The 14,267-nt window shown below is 49.0% G+C and overlaps 1 long non-coding RNA gene across 1 annotated transcript; it reads left to right on the forward strand.

Annotated features, from left to right (window-relative positions):
* Nucleotides 1-2,617: 2,617 nt before the first annotated feature.
* LOC115082469 lies at nt 2,618-6,748 on the forward strand. The gene is made up of 3 exons (XR_003854176.1): nt 2,618-2,702; nt 6,621-6,626; nt 6,720-6,748. It is a non-coding gene; the product is annotated as an uncharacterized LOC115082469 (long non-coding RNA).
* The last annotated feature ends 7,519 nt before the right edge of the window (nt 6,749-14,267 follow it).

Raw genomic sequence — 14,267 nt, forward strand, 5'->3', positions numbered from 1 at the left:
ACCGTCTAAAGGAAATAGGCATCTCTGGCTCTGCACTGCTCTGGTTCAAATCTTTTCTGAACAACAGGCACTACAAAGTTAAAATTAATGACAAAGAATCCCACCCCATACCTTCAAAACAAGGAGTACCACAGGGTTCTTCACTTTCCCCTACACTGTTCAATATATATCTACTCCCTCTATGCCAGCTACTAAACAGCCTCAACCTTACCCATTTTATATACGCGGATGATGTTCAAATCATAATCCCCATCTCGGACACCATCTCCTCTAATCTAAATTTTTGGAACAGATGCTTACATGCCATCAACCTTCTTCTCTCGAGTCTCAACCTGGTCCTTAATACGTCCAAAACGGAACTCCTGATTATCTCCCCTAGCGATAACAACCCCTTCGCCAATAATGCAACTATTCCACTAGCTAGCCAGGTTAGAGACCTTGGGGCCACCCTTGACTCTAGAATGAATTTCAAAATGTTCATTAACACTACAACTAAAGAATGCTTCTTTAAGCTACAGGTCCTGAAGAAGCTAAGACCGCTCTTACACTTCCAGGATTTCCGTTCAGTGCTGCAAGCCATACTGTTTTCAAAGATCGACTATTGCAATGCTCTACTACTCGGTCTTCCCGCCTCTTCTACTAAACCTCTACAGATGCTGCAAAACGCAGCGGCCAGGATCCTTACAAACACACATCGTAAGGACCACATCACACCTATTCTAAAAATCCTACATTGGCTTCCCATCCAATATAGAATACTATTCAAGACTCTCACCATCATACACAAATCCATATACCAGCAATCCACACTCCAACTCTCCATCCCTCTCGAACTACATACGTCCGTAAGGCCGATCAGATCCGTCTACAAAGGCTCTCTCAAGGCCCCCCCTAACAAATCCTCGGTCCACAACTCCATTCATAAGCGAGCACTTTCGACTGCGGGTCCGCTCCATTGGAATTCGCTTCCCCCAGATATACGCCAGGAACAATGCCATCTCTCATTCAGAAAGAAACTGAAAACCTGGCTGTTCACACAAGCTTACCGTTGAAGGAATCTTTATCAACCACATTGACTCTCACCCTCTGACCTCATCCCTTACTCCCCCCCCCCTGTCTTAGTCCCTACCCCGCCGCCACCCCCCCTGCTTACCTCCCCTTGTTTCCTCCGTCCACAAGATATGTGAATAATTGCCTAAGGTAAACCTACAGCCGAGCGCAATCTAGCTGATTATGTCTCTCTACTCTATTGTTTTTCATTGACTATTTTATCACTCTCCAGTTGTTATCATTTATAAAATCTTTCCTGTCCTCCAGCTCCCATGTTTTCGCTCCCTGTTTGATGTAACTTTTACCTTCTATTTAGTTGTTAATTGGTTTCCCCCTGTTCTATTGTAAACCGGTACGATAAGACCTTGTCTTGAGTATCGGTATAGTAAAAGAACTTAAATAAAATAAATAAGTAAATATCATGTTCATTGAAGGATACTATTGGTTCTGCATATATATGCTGCCGTCGACCCGGCCTGGAGGGGTTAAAGGCTCATTCTACTCGTTCCCAGGCAGCTTCCTGGGGAGAATATCAGCGAGTGTCACAAGAGATTTGCATGGTGGCTGCTTGGAAGCCTTTGCAATCCTTTGCCAGACACTACTGATTGGATGTCCTGTCCTCAGACATTGGAAATTTCGGTGAAGGTGTACTTTGTGCAGGACTCTCCCAGTCCCACTCCAGTTAGAGAAGCGTTGGCACATCCCAGGAGTCTGGAGTGATCTGGGTAGGTACAGGGAAAGGAAAATTGGTTCTTACCTGCTAATTTTCATTCCTATTGTATCACAGATCAGTCCAGAGTCCCACCCATTTGTGGAGGGAAGGTTTGGAGAGTCCGCTTGATTTTGTTTACCATAATGATTCTGGAGAATATGAAGAATGGCATAGGTTCCCCATTAGTCTTTTCAAGAAAAGTTCCAAATTTCGTTATCAATTTATTAATTTTCATCTATTCTACTGCTTATTCTGGGGCAAATTCTAGAGTTCATTTATTAGAAGTTTTGTTAGATATTTTAGGCTTGGGTACTGAGTAATACTGAGGAGCTGAGGTGGCACACCGGTTTAAGAGGCAGTGCCTGTAAAGTGTCTCGCTGTCTCCATCTGATGGAAAGGAGGCAAATCCCAGGAGTCTGGACTGATCTGTGGGACTACAGGAACAAAAATTAGCAGATAAGAACCAATTTTCCTGTACAACTCATTCCCTCCACCTGTCCCATCTCTATCTCCTGTGGGTGAACATCTCCCAGAATAGTCCCAGAAATTCACTCCCTCCACCTGTCCCATTTCTGTCCCACAGGGTTGAACATCTCCCAGAATAATCCCAGCATCTCACTCCCTCCACCTATCCCATCTCTTTCTCCTGGCATTGAACATCTTCCAGAATAATCCCAGCAACTCACTCTCTCCCCCTGTCCCATGTCTATCCCCTGGGGGTGAACATCTCCCAGAATAATCCCAGTGACTCACTCAATTCCCCTGTCCCATCTCTATCCCCTGGGGGTGAACATCTCCCAGAATAATCCCAGTGACTCTCTTACCTGTAGGTGTCAGAACATTCAGTTTCCAGAACCAGAAGCTGTTTCTACTGACCTGAGATTGGATTTCCCACTGAGATACCCTCAGCAATTGAAGAAAGTGATCACAAGCTTTGGAGGTAGAAGAATCTCTCTCTCTCTCTTACATTTGCTTTATTTCTTTGCATTAAATCATTACATAGAAACATAAACATAGAAACATAGAAATGACGGCAGAAGACGACTAAACGGCCCATCTAGTCTGCCCAGCAAGCTACGCACTTTATCCATTTTTTCCCCCTTTTTTTCTCTCCCACCTGTTACTATTGGCTTCCAGTACCCTCCAGCCCTAATTCCCCTCCACCCCACCACCAATTTAGAGAGCAGCGCCGTATCTGCATCCAAGTGACATCCAGCTCAATTAGGGGTAGCAACCGCTGTAACAAGCAGGCCACAGCCTTGCCCCATACTCTTACCCACCCCTGTTTTTATTTTTTTGTTTGGGGTTTTTTATTTATTTATTTATTTGGAGAAAAGACCCTCCACCTTCCTGGTCGCCCTTCTCTGTACCGCTTCCATCTTGTCTCTGTCTCTTTGTAGATACGGTCTCCAGAACTGAACACAGTACTCCAGGTGAGGCCTCACCAAGGACCTGTACAAGGGGATAATCACTTCCCTTTTCTTACTCGATATTGCTCTCTCTATGCATCCCAGCATTCTTCTGGCTTTTGTTATCGCCTTATCGCATTAGCAGTCAGAATGTGGAGTTTCTCAGATGCAGATCTGCAATCTGTCTGTACAGATGAGAGATTGCTCCTCTCTTCCCCTTCCTCTGTTTGTGCTCCTGATCCCATTCTCTCCCGTCTTTCCCGATTTCTTATTTATTCTGTCACTTTCGCTTACATTTGCTAACATTTCATATTGCAAAGCCTGCCCTATGCAACACATTTTAAATGTAAATCTCTGAGCTCTCTCAGTATATTCTATAGAGGGACTTGTAGAGGAAGAGAAGACAGAGAAGGGGATATGATTGGGATTTATAAGTCACAGTGGGGTGGAACGGGTAAATAGGGAACGGTTATTTACCCTTTGAAATTTCACTAGGACTAGAGGGCACCCCATGATAGTAGCAAGTGGCAGATTTAAAACAAGTCCTAGGAAGGATTTTTCACTCAGGGCACAACCAAGCGATGGAATCTGTTGCCAGAGCATTTGGATTTCAGAAAAGGATTGGAGAAGTCCCTGAAGGAAAAGTCCATAAAGAGTTATTAGCCAGGTGGACTCGGGGAAAGCCGGTGCTTATCCCTGGGGGTGAGATACAAGAAATGCATCAGCCATTGGGGGTCTGCCGGGTACCTGTGCCCCAGACTGGCAGTGTCAGAGACGGATTCTGGGCTCCATACACCCTGGCATTTCTGGGAGGGTTTCATTATCCCGCTACGTTAGCTGATTCTGTACTATCCCTGCTGACTTAGCCGCATAACTTTAGACCTGCTTCCGTCCAGGCCTGAGTTATCTGATGTTGTGTGGCTGAATAACTTGCTATTTATCTGAATATCTTCAAAAGATATCCAGGTAAGTAGCACAGTAAAAATGTAAAAGAAAATGTCATTTGTGGGCAGTGGCCTGATGTCCACCCCCTGCCCCATTATATGAACATTGTCCCAGTGGGACGAGCCATGCAGCCCCCCCTCCTGCCAAGCACCGCCCTTATAGTAAAATGTGTCGGGGGGGGGGGGGGGGACACCTCCTGTTTCCCCTTCGGTTACTGTTGTAATCCAAGGCTTCCTCCCACCCGCTCTCACAAAACTCTTACCCCCACCATCCCCCCTCCCCCAGACTAGCAAACACCGTGCGGAGAGTGAGGTAACCTCTAACGTGGGAATGCAGGACTTCTGTGACCTCCCCTCTCACACCCAACGCACAAATCACACAGCGCATAGATTGGATTAACAAAAGGCTGCAGTTTAATAACCCAAACAGTAACCCGAGCCTTACAAACTTCAGTACCCCTACTCTGTCACACACGAGCCCCCCACAATGTCACACCCCAGCGTTGTGAGGTTCAATCCCTTCCAGTCCACCTCTGCCAAATCGGGTCCTCTCTCCCCCCTCCAGCCGTAGAGGCCCAGCTGCTCGGACACTGACCTCACTGCTCTCAAGCTGCCCTGTGTATCAGCCCCCCAGCTGCACATTTCTCAGAGGTCAAGCCCCCAGCTGCACATTTCTCAGGGGTTAAGCCCCCAGCCAGCACATTTGATGTTTGCGCTGTAATAACTTGGCTCGGGTTTACCACCGCAAACAAGGGGGATACCAGTCACCCCTGTACCCCCACTGCGGCCCATGCCCTCACCTAAAAAACTTTCCAAAGCCTCTCTAAGTGTTATTGAGAAAATCTATCCCCTCCTCCGACAGATGTGAGAATAAATCTTATCAAAACAACCCTGAACAGACATCCAGCGACAAGAGTGTCACTTTGATGCTGGGCTTGATGGACCCTTGGTCTGACCCAGTATGGCATTTTCTTATGTTCTTACCCTAAACCCCCCTGGTGACACAATCCATGCACCCAAATAGATAAATGCCTAAGCTTAAGTTAACCCTCTCTGTCTGACCAACCAAACTTGGTTTCCACTAAACTATTCATCCAATAGGCCCAGTCTTTCCTTGCCGCTCCAATGAATTCATGACAGGACCATTACCCTAAATCATTCCCACCTAAATGAATCACCTTCACCAGTACCTCCGGCTCGTGTCAGCTCCTTGATCCATGATGGCTGGAATTAGGCGGCCCCATCTCTTGCCATCTAACAAACTCTCTGCCCTTCTCCAGACAGGCCCAAATGTTCACCAAACAGCCTCGACATTGCCTAACTTATGGGCCCAGTGCACAAAGGACTGGCCTATGACCCAGGCACACCCCTTCTCAACCTCGCCCACTCGACATCCTGAAAAACAAAGCACGACAATTATTAAAACTTTGTCCATCCCCTCCCCTATATCTCCTGTCAAATATAGGATGAAAATGTTCCCAAACCCCACCTCCCAATCTGACGGATCTTGTCCACAGACAGGCCAGACTCAGCTGTGCTCGTGGCTGCCCTCAGATGGAATGAATGCATTTTGTACGCCCCTGCATTCCAGCCCAACCTCTGAATCACCAGCATAAGGACCCTGGCAAATTGAAAATGTGTCAGAGGAGAACCATCCTCACGCACCAAAAAATGACCCTCCACCGCCGCAAAATATTTCTTCATGGAGAGGGTGGTGGATGCCTGGAATGCCCTTCCGGAGGAGGTGGTGAAGAGAAAACCAGTAAACAAATTTAAAAAGGCATGGGGGGAAATACTGTGGATCCCTAAAGGCTAGAGCTGGGAATTAAGAAGGAGGGGTAACCTGCAGGGAGGGGCAGCTGCGACCCCTAGCAGAAGCCATGGGGATTACTACCCTTAGCCAATTAACTGACCTGATCCTGATGCAACTGCAGCATCGCTCTCCACTTCAACAGTGGGGGAGGGGAATTGGATTCAGACAGCAACCAATGCTGGGCCCGACTTTTATGGTCCGGGGTCCTGATACGCAGACATTAGGGAAAAGCGCAGGACGGCTTCTATGGCCAAGTCCAAACGCAAAGCACGTTCAAGCAGCATTGTCTGAATCACCAGGACGGCTCCTCTCCCTGTAAAAATGTTGCTAGCAGTAATTTTGTTATGGGTGTGACGGCTGCTGGGTGTGGATTGTGAATATTACTGCCTTTAACATAAGGCTTGGGGGTAACCTGCACGGAGCGGCAGCTACTCCCATAAGAAGCTCGCTGGGCAGACTGGATGGACCATTGGGTCCCTTTCTGCCCTCATTACTGTGTTACTACATGAATAATTCTAGGGGGTTTATACCTCTGATGTACATAACAACAGAGAATTATCATTTGTATAAATATTGGTTTATGATTCTATTCTAGCGCATATAAAATGCCAAGTTCTTTCTTTATAACAGAGGAAATGTCACAAGTTCTCTGATGGACGTTTTATTTCTTACTGTTTCTTCCCACCCTGAAGGACTGGGTAAGTTTTATTCACAGTCTGATAAATATATTTCTGTCTAGCTCTGTATTTATTTCTCTTCTCTGACCTGTGTTTCTCTTTGTTTTAATTCAGATTGGTGGATGGATCGTGGCAGATATGCAGGTAACTGCTCTGATATAACTAATTATACAAATGATCCAGTCTATGAATGAGAGCTGCTGCAGTGTCTCCTCCAGCCTCAGCCTTCTCCTCCTGCCCCCTGCCTGCTTCCTGGGAGGGGAGGGGTTGGGGCAGGAAGCAGAGGGCAGTTCTCTGTTACCTGAGATTCAGGGCTCGGGGGCAGAGCCCTTGGTGCTCATGCAATGGGTCCCCTGCTAGGCAGAGTCAGGGCATAGGTAACCCCAGCACTCTCCTCCCTCCTACACCAGCAGTATCTTTACCCTCTTCCTCCCTCTCCCCTCCAAGCCTGATCTAAACATTCTCCTCCTCTTCCCCTTCCAACCTCTGCAGTCTCTTTTCCACAGGCTCCCACTCTCAGCTGTGAAGCTGCTGCCCCTACAGCCTCCTGAGCTCCCCTGGCTCTTCCTCCATCACTATCACCGTCCCTCCATTCCCCAGCCCTCACTCCCCTTCCATCTGAAATCATCCTCCCTCACCTCCCCCTCCACCTCTGCATCCCCCAGCCCTCTCCCCTTCTCAGCTGTGAATCTGCTGTCCCTACAGCCTCCTGAGCTCCCCTGGCTCTTCCTCCATCACTATCACCATCCCTCCATTCCCTGCCCCTCACTCCCCTTCCCCTACCTCAGCTGTGAAGCTGCTGCCCCTACAGCCTCCTGAGCTCCCCTGGCTCTTCCTCCATCACTATCACCGTCCCTCCATTCCCTAGCCCTCACTCCCCTTCCAACTGAAATCATCCTCCCTCTCCAACTGAAATCATCCTCCCCCTCTGCATCCCCCAGCCTTCTCGGCTCTCATCTGTCGTTTCCTCCATTACTGTCACTGCTTCCTTATTCCCTGCCCTTAACCCTTCCCTCCTTCCTCTCCCCAAATGCAGGCTCCTCCTCTCCCTGTATCTTCAGTCTTATGCATTTCCAGCTGTGAAGCTGCTGCCCCTACAGCCTCCTGAGCTGCCATGGCTCTTCCTCCATCACTATCACCATCCCCTGCCCCTCACTCCCCTTCCCCTACCTCAGCTGTGAAGCTGCTGCCCCTACAACCTCCTGACCTCCCCTGGCTCTTCCTCCATCACTATCACCTCCCCTCCATTCCCGAGCCCTCCCTCCCCTTCCATCTGACATCATCCTCCCTCTCCCCCTCTGCATGCCCCAGCCCTCTCCCCTTCCCCCTCTCAGCTGTGAATCTGCCGCCCCTGCAGCCTTCCCTCTCCTCTGCCCCTTGCTCTGTGCTGGCCCCGCTCTTTCCGCTCTCTGCCTCTCCTTCCCACCTGCGTGGCCGGTGCAGCTTCTCCCAGTGCAGACCCCAGCGCCAGCACCGCTCCCTCCTGCCGCACGGGGCAATTACTGCACTTCCTGCCGCAGGAGCGCATGCAGGGAGTGACACAGACCCCGCCCCTTATACTAAGGACTGCCCCTGCCTTTATTGAGGGGGGGTCATGGGGGGAGGGGGTTTCACTGGAAAGGAAATATAAATGGGAAGAGGAGGCCAATGGGGCTGTGAGTTATAGGAAGCCCGGCAGTGAATTAGCCAATTAGAAACTCCCTTTCACTGATTAATGTCAGGGGAATCAGTCCAATGGGAGATACTGGAGAGCAGCCGGCCAATAGGATCACTGGTATGGTGAGCCCTGTCAGTGAGTGACAACCAATAACGGAGCTCCTCTCATAGCCTAAGTAAGTGACACAGGAAGCAGCCAATGAGGTTTAGGGGTGAGAGAGTGAGCAGCCAATGAGAATTTGAGCTGGGGTGGGGGGTATAGGGAACCAATTGGGGTTAGAGGTGTGTGAGGAGCCAATGAGGAGTGTGTGTTCATGTTTATTAATGTCTCCTCCTCTCTGCAGTGCACGTGACTCTGGATCCTGAAACTGCGAATCCCTGGCTCCTCCTGTCTGAGGATGGGAAAAGTGTCAGATGGGGAGAGAGAAAGCAGAGCCTCCCCCCAAGTCCCTGGAGATTTGATTCTTATCTCTGTGTGCTGGGGCGTGAGGGCTTCACCTCAGGGAGACATTACTGGGAGGTGGGGGTGGGGGACGGGGGTTACTGTGAGCTGGGGGTGTGCAGAGACTCTGTGAGGAGGGAGGGGGAGATCTCACCATCACCTGAGGAGGGAATCTGGGGAGTGAGGCTGGGGTATGGAGGTAAATGCTGGGCCCTCACCTCCCCCAGGACCGAGCTCCCCCTGAGTGAGAGACCCCGGGCAGTGGGGATTCTCCTGGACTATGAGGCAGGGGAAGTTTCATTTTACAATGCAGAGAATAAATCTCATCTCTACACCTTCTCCCACACCCTCACTCCCTCTCTCCTGCCTTTCTTCTGTACTTATAAAGCAGCTCTGAGGATTCTCCCAGTGCCAGGCTGGGAGTGAGAGACCCCGGGCAGTGGAGATTCTCCTGGACTATGAGGCAGGGGCAGTTTAATTTTACAATGCAGAGAATAAATCTCATCTCTACACCTTCTCCCACACCCTCACTGGCACTCTCCTGCCTTTCTTCTGTACCTATAAAGCAGCTCTGAGGATCCTCCCAGTGCCAGGCTGGGAGTGAGAGACCCCGGGCAGTGGGGATTCTCCTGGACTATGAGGGTGGGGAAGTTTCATTTTACAATGCAGAGAATAAATCTCATCTCTGCACCTTCTCCCACACCCTCACTGGCTCTCTCCTGCCTTTCTTCTGTACTTATAAAGCAGCTCTGAGGATCCTCCCAGTGCCAGGTTGGGAGTGAGAGACCCCGGGCAGTGGGGATTCTCCTGGACTATGAGGCAGGGGAAGTTTCATTTTACAATGCAGAGAATAAATCTCATCTCTACACCTTCTCCCACACCCTCACTGGCACTCTCCTGCCTTTCTTCTGTACTTATAAAGCAGCTCTGAGGATCCTCCCAGTGCCAGGCTGGGAGTGAGAGACCCCGGGCAGTGGTGATTCTCCTGGACTATGAGGCAGGGGAAGTTTCATTTTACAATGCAGAGAATAAATCTCATCTCTACACCTTCTCCCACACCCTCACTAGCACTCTCCTGCCTTTCTTCTGTACTTATAAAGCAGCTCTGAGGATCCTCCCAGTGCCAGGCTGGGAGTGAGAGAACCCGGGCAGTGGGGATTCTCCTGGACTATGAGGCAGGGGAAGTTTAATTTTACAATGCAGAGAATAAATCTCATCCCTGCACCTTCTCCCACACCCTCACTGGCACTCTCCTGCCTTTCTTCTGTACTAACCATGCAGCTCTGAGGATCCTCCCAGTGCCAGGCTGGGAGTGAGAGACCCCGGGCAGTGGGGATTCTCCTGGACTATGAGGGTGGGGAAGTTTCATTTTACAATGCAGAGAATAAATCTCATCTCTGCACCTTCTCCCACACCCTCACTGGCTCTCTCCTGCCTTTCTTCTGTACTTATAAAGCAGCTCTGAGGATCCTCCCAGTGCCAGGTTGGGAGTGAGAGACCCCGGGCAGTGGGGATTCTCCTGGACTATGAGGCAGGGGAAGTTTCATTTTACAATGCAGAGAATAAATCTCATCTCTACACCTTCTCCCACACCCTCACTGGCACTCTCCTGCCTTTCTTCTGTACTATAAAGCAGCTCTGAGGATCCTCCCAGTGCCAGGCTGGGAGTGAGAGACCCCGGGCAGTGGTGATTCTCCTGGACTATGAGGCAGGGGAAGTTTCATTTTACAATGCAGAGAATAAATCTCATCTCTACACCTTCTCCCACACCCTCACTAGCGCTCTCCTGCCTTTCTTCTGTACTTATAAAGCAGCTCTGAGGATCCTCCCAGAGCCAGGCTGGGAGTGAGAGACCCTGGGCAGTGGGGATTCTCCTGGACTATGAGGCAGGGGAAGTTTAATTTTACAATGCAGAGAATAAATCTCATCCCTGCACCTTCTCCCACACCCTCACTGGCACTCTCCTGCCTTTCTTCTGTACTAACCATGCAGCTCTGAGGATCCTCCCAGTGCCAGGCTGGGAGTGAGAGACCCCGGGCAGTGGGGATTCTCCTGGACTATGAGGCAGGGGAAGTTTCATTTTACAATGCAGAGAATAAATCTCATCTCTACATCTTCTCCCACAACCTCACTGGCATTCTCCTGCCTTTCTTCTGTACTTATAAAGCAGCTCTGAGGATCCTCCCAGTGCCAGGCTGGGAGTGAGCGACCCCGGGCTCAGGATTATCAGCTCCAGTTTCTGGGAGGTTTGTGTTAAATGTCTAAAAAGAAAATCACTGCCCAGCAATATAGGAATATTTTCCCGTCGATAGCAGGCCAATTTAGCCATGCTGTATGGGAGCGCGTCGCGATCCTGGTAGGTGGAGCTTTCCTCAGTGAGTCACAGAGCTTTTGACTCTGTGCAGCTGCACGGTGTGTTCCCGTGCGAATCAGCCATCTTCCCTTCAGTCTGTTTTTGTCTGCAAGCCGAATGCATGTGGGATGTTTTCTCCTCAGTGAAGTATTTTTTTGTCAGAATTTTTTCAAATTTTTTGATATTTTTTCCCCTGCATAATGGTACCGCGTTGGGTTTTAAATATTGCCAATGCGGGAAGATTATGTCCCTTACGGATGGGCATAATTATTGTTATCTGTGCCTCGGGCCCGATCACGACCAGGGATCCTGTCGTGATTGTGGCATAATGTCACCCAGAGTACGCCGTCATCGCGTGGAGAGGATCGAACACCTTAAAACATCAAGCGCTCATGCCCCGACACCATCGGCGCAATCTTTGCCCGGCCAGGTGAAGACAACATTGACATCCCACAAAAAACGGGCCTCCTCCCTGGGACCATGGGAGAAGCCGAGACACTCATGAGGAGATGGGCCCAAGTATACTTTACCTACAGAGCCCAACAAATTGTACCTGGGGTCAAGAATCGCTCTCCCTGCTCCCGTAAAAGCCCCAGCTGCATTGTCCGAGGCACAGGGATCTGTCCCCAGCACTTCACAGCCTAGAGCGCCGTCTGTGTCGAAGCATACAAAGCAAGATCGATGCTCATCGGCTACGACGCATGCGCCGTCCTTGATGCAATCGAAGCATTTCAAGACGCATACGACTCCCACGAAGCACCTAGCACCATCCACGGCACATTCGAAGCAACCTGCTCCACTCACGAAGCATTTGATGCAGGTTGCGTCGTATACAACACCACCGAAGCGTACAGAGCAGCCCATGAAGCTATCGAAGCCAGCTCCGCAGTTCACAGTGCCATCAATTCATACAGCACACTCTCCAGCGCCATCGATGCAGGAGGTCCTTTCACAGCATCTGCCTTCTAAAAAAAGTAAAACCAAGACAGACTCGGGGTCCAGACACAAACACCGAAGGTTTAAAGGGAAACCAGCTTCATCCTCGGTGCACTCGGGCCACTCCTCTCATTCCAGAGCAACCCTTACAGATGTAGAAGTTGAAGGTTTCTCTGACCTTCTGTCTCCTTTATCTAAGGCGTCTTCCAGTAGTGCATACTCTATCTCTTCAGACATATCTTCTACATCCAAACGTAGAAGCCATTTGCTGGCCTTACATCCACCTTTGCCTAAGAGATTTAAGCCTCATTGGGTCTTTCTTCTCAAGAAAGTCCACATCCTCGTCCGCCTTCTGGGACAGGTCACGCCAGAACACCGCAAGGCGCACTAGCATCAAAGGCTATGTCTACAATTTCTCAAGCATTATCTACTTTCTTTCAGGATTTAGAATCCATGAATGTACCACACTCTCCACATAAGGATTCTCCACCATCAAATTCTCCTAAAGGGAAAATTCCTGATCCTCTAAAAGGAATGGATATTCCAGAATTTCCAGGTCTGGATCACCCATTTAGCCCGGAATCGCCAATTACATCGGCCTTGTCTCCCTCTTCCTCCACGGGCATGCCGTCTGACCCTCCGGACACCTTACCAGAACCCTGTTCTCCGCTGGAGGATCACTCATACTCTAAATTTATTGAGAAAATGGGAACACTACTCAATGTGGAGATGGGGAAAGTGGCTGATCCACGCTCAGAGACACTAGGTATTCTCAAAATTTTTGACATGCCACATGAACCCACTGCGCTACCACCTCATGCAGTTCTTCAGGGTGTTCTAGAAAAGATGTGGGAGGCCCCCTTTTCCTCTCCTTCCACATCTAGAAAAACGGACTTAAAAGTTTGGATGTGAAACTCAGAAATTTATAACTCAGCTCAGCTTCCACATAACTCAATCGTAGTTGAGTCTGCAATGTCCAAGGCAAAGTGTCCAAAATTACATGCCAACACTCCGCCAGGTAAAGACAACATATCTGGATGAGTTTGGGCAGAAGACTTACTATGCTGCAATGCTGTCGTCAAAGATAAGTACTCACCAATTTTATATGACGCAGTATTTGAGTCGCTGCAAAAGTTAAGACCCCTCTATACAGCAGATGACAATTCTTTATTGCAACCCTTCACAGATTTGGAGGAAGGCTTGCATCATTTGCTATGTTCCATATACGAGAACTTCGAGACATCTTCCAGGACATCGTCTGCGGCAATTGTAGCTCGCTGTATAGCTTGGTTAAGAGTTAGCGCTATACGGGACGATGTCCATGAAAAACTAGCAGATCTCCCTTGCAAACCTCAAATTTGTTTGGAGACCAATTTGCAGAGACGGTTTCAAAGTTAAAAGAACATAACTTAGCAGTACTCTCTTTAACTTCATCAGCTGACTTCCATTCTTCGTCAAAAAGAGATAACCCCTCGTATCGGCGTAAAACGTACCTAAGAGGTCAGTTTCACTCTTATCCTTCATATAGGCCACACCCATTCACTCCAGCTAGATCTCCTTCTCAGTCTTTGCTCCCACATCAACGTTCTCGGCAGCAGCATCCTGCTAAACAAGCTACAGCACCCCTACAAAAACAGCCTCCGGTTTTTTGAGAGAGGTGACGCCATCCTCACCGCTACCAGCAGTTGGGGAACGCCTATAATTCTTTCATGAACATTGGGAATCCATCACGTCACATCAGTGGGTACTACAAATTATAAAGGAAGGTTACCAGTTAAATTTCATAACCAATCCCCTTCTGCCGCATATACCACCTCTACACAGCTTCCAACATCAGATACCCTCATTACAAATAGAGGTCTCAGAACTCCTTCTCAACAAATCCATTCAGCTTCTCCATATCATCAAATGGATCAGGGGTTCTACTCCCAATATTTCCTCATTCCCAAGAAATCAGTCGGTCTTCGACCCATTCTCTATCTTCGGGACCTGAAGAAACATATTCAGAAGGAAAAATTCAAAATGACCTCTCTCAAAAACATTCTTCCTCTTCTACAAGAGAACGATTGGATGTGTTCCATCGATATGAAGGATGCGTACGCGCACATTCCCATGCACCTGTCCTCCTGGCGTTTCCTATGTTTCCGAGTCCAGAACACTCATTACCAATACAAGGTCCTTCCGTTCGGCCTTTCCTCGGCACCCAGGGTGTTCACAAAGTGCCTAGCAGTGGTGGTGGCTCATCTAAGACTACAGTCAATCCAAATTTTTCCTT

The sequence above is a fragment of the Rhinatrema bivittatum genome, unplaced genomic scaffold (genome assembly GCF_901001135.1).
Source record: "Rhinatrema bivittatum unplaced genomic scaffold, aRhiBiv1.1, whole genome shotgun sequence".
NCBI classification, from domain to species: domain Eukaryota; kingdom Metazoa; phylum Chordata; class Amphibia; order Gymnophiona; family Rhinatrematidae; genus Rhinatrema; species Rhinatrema bivittatum.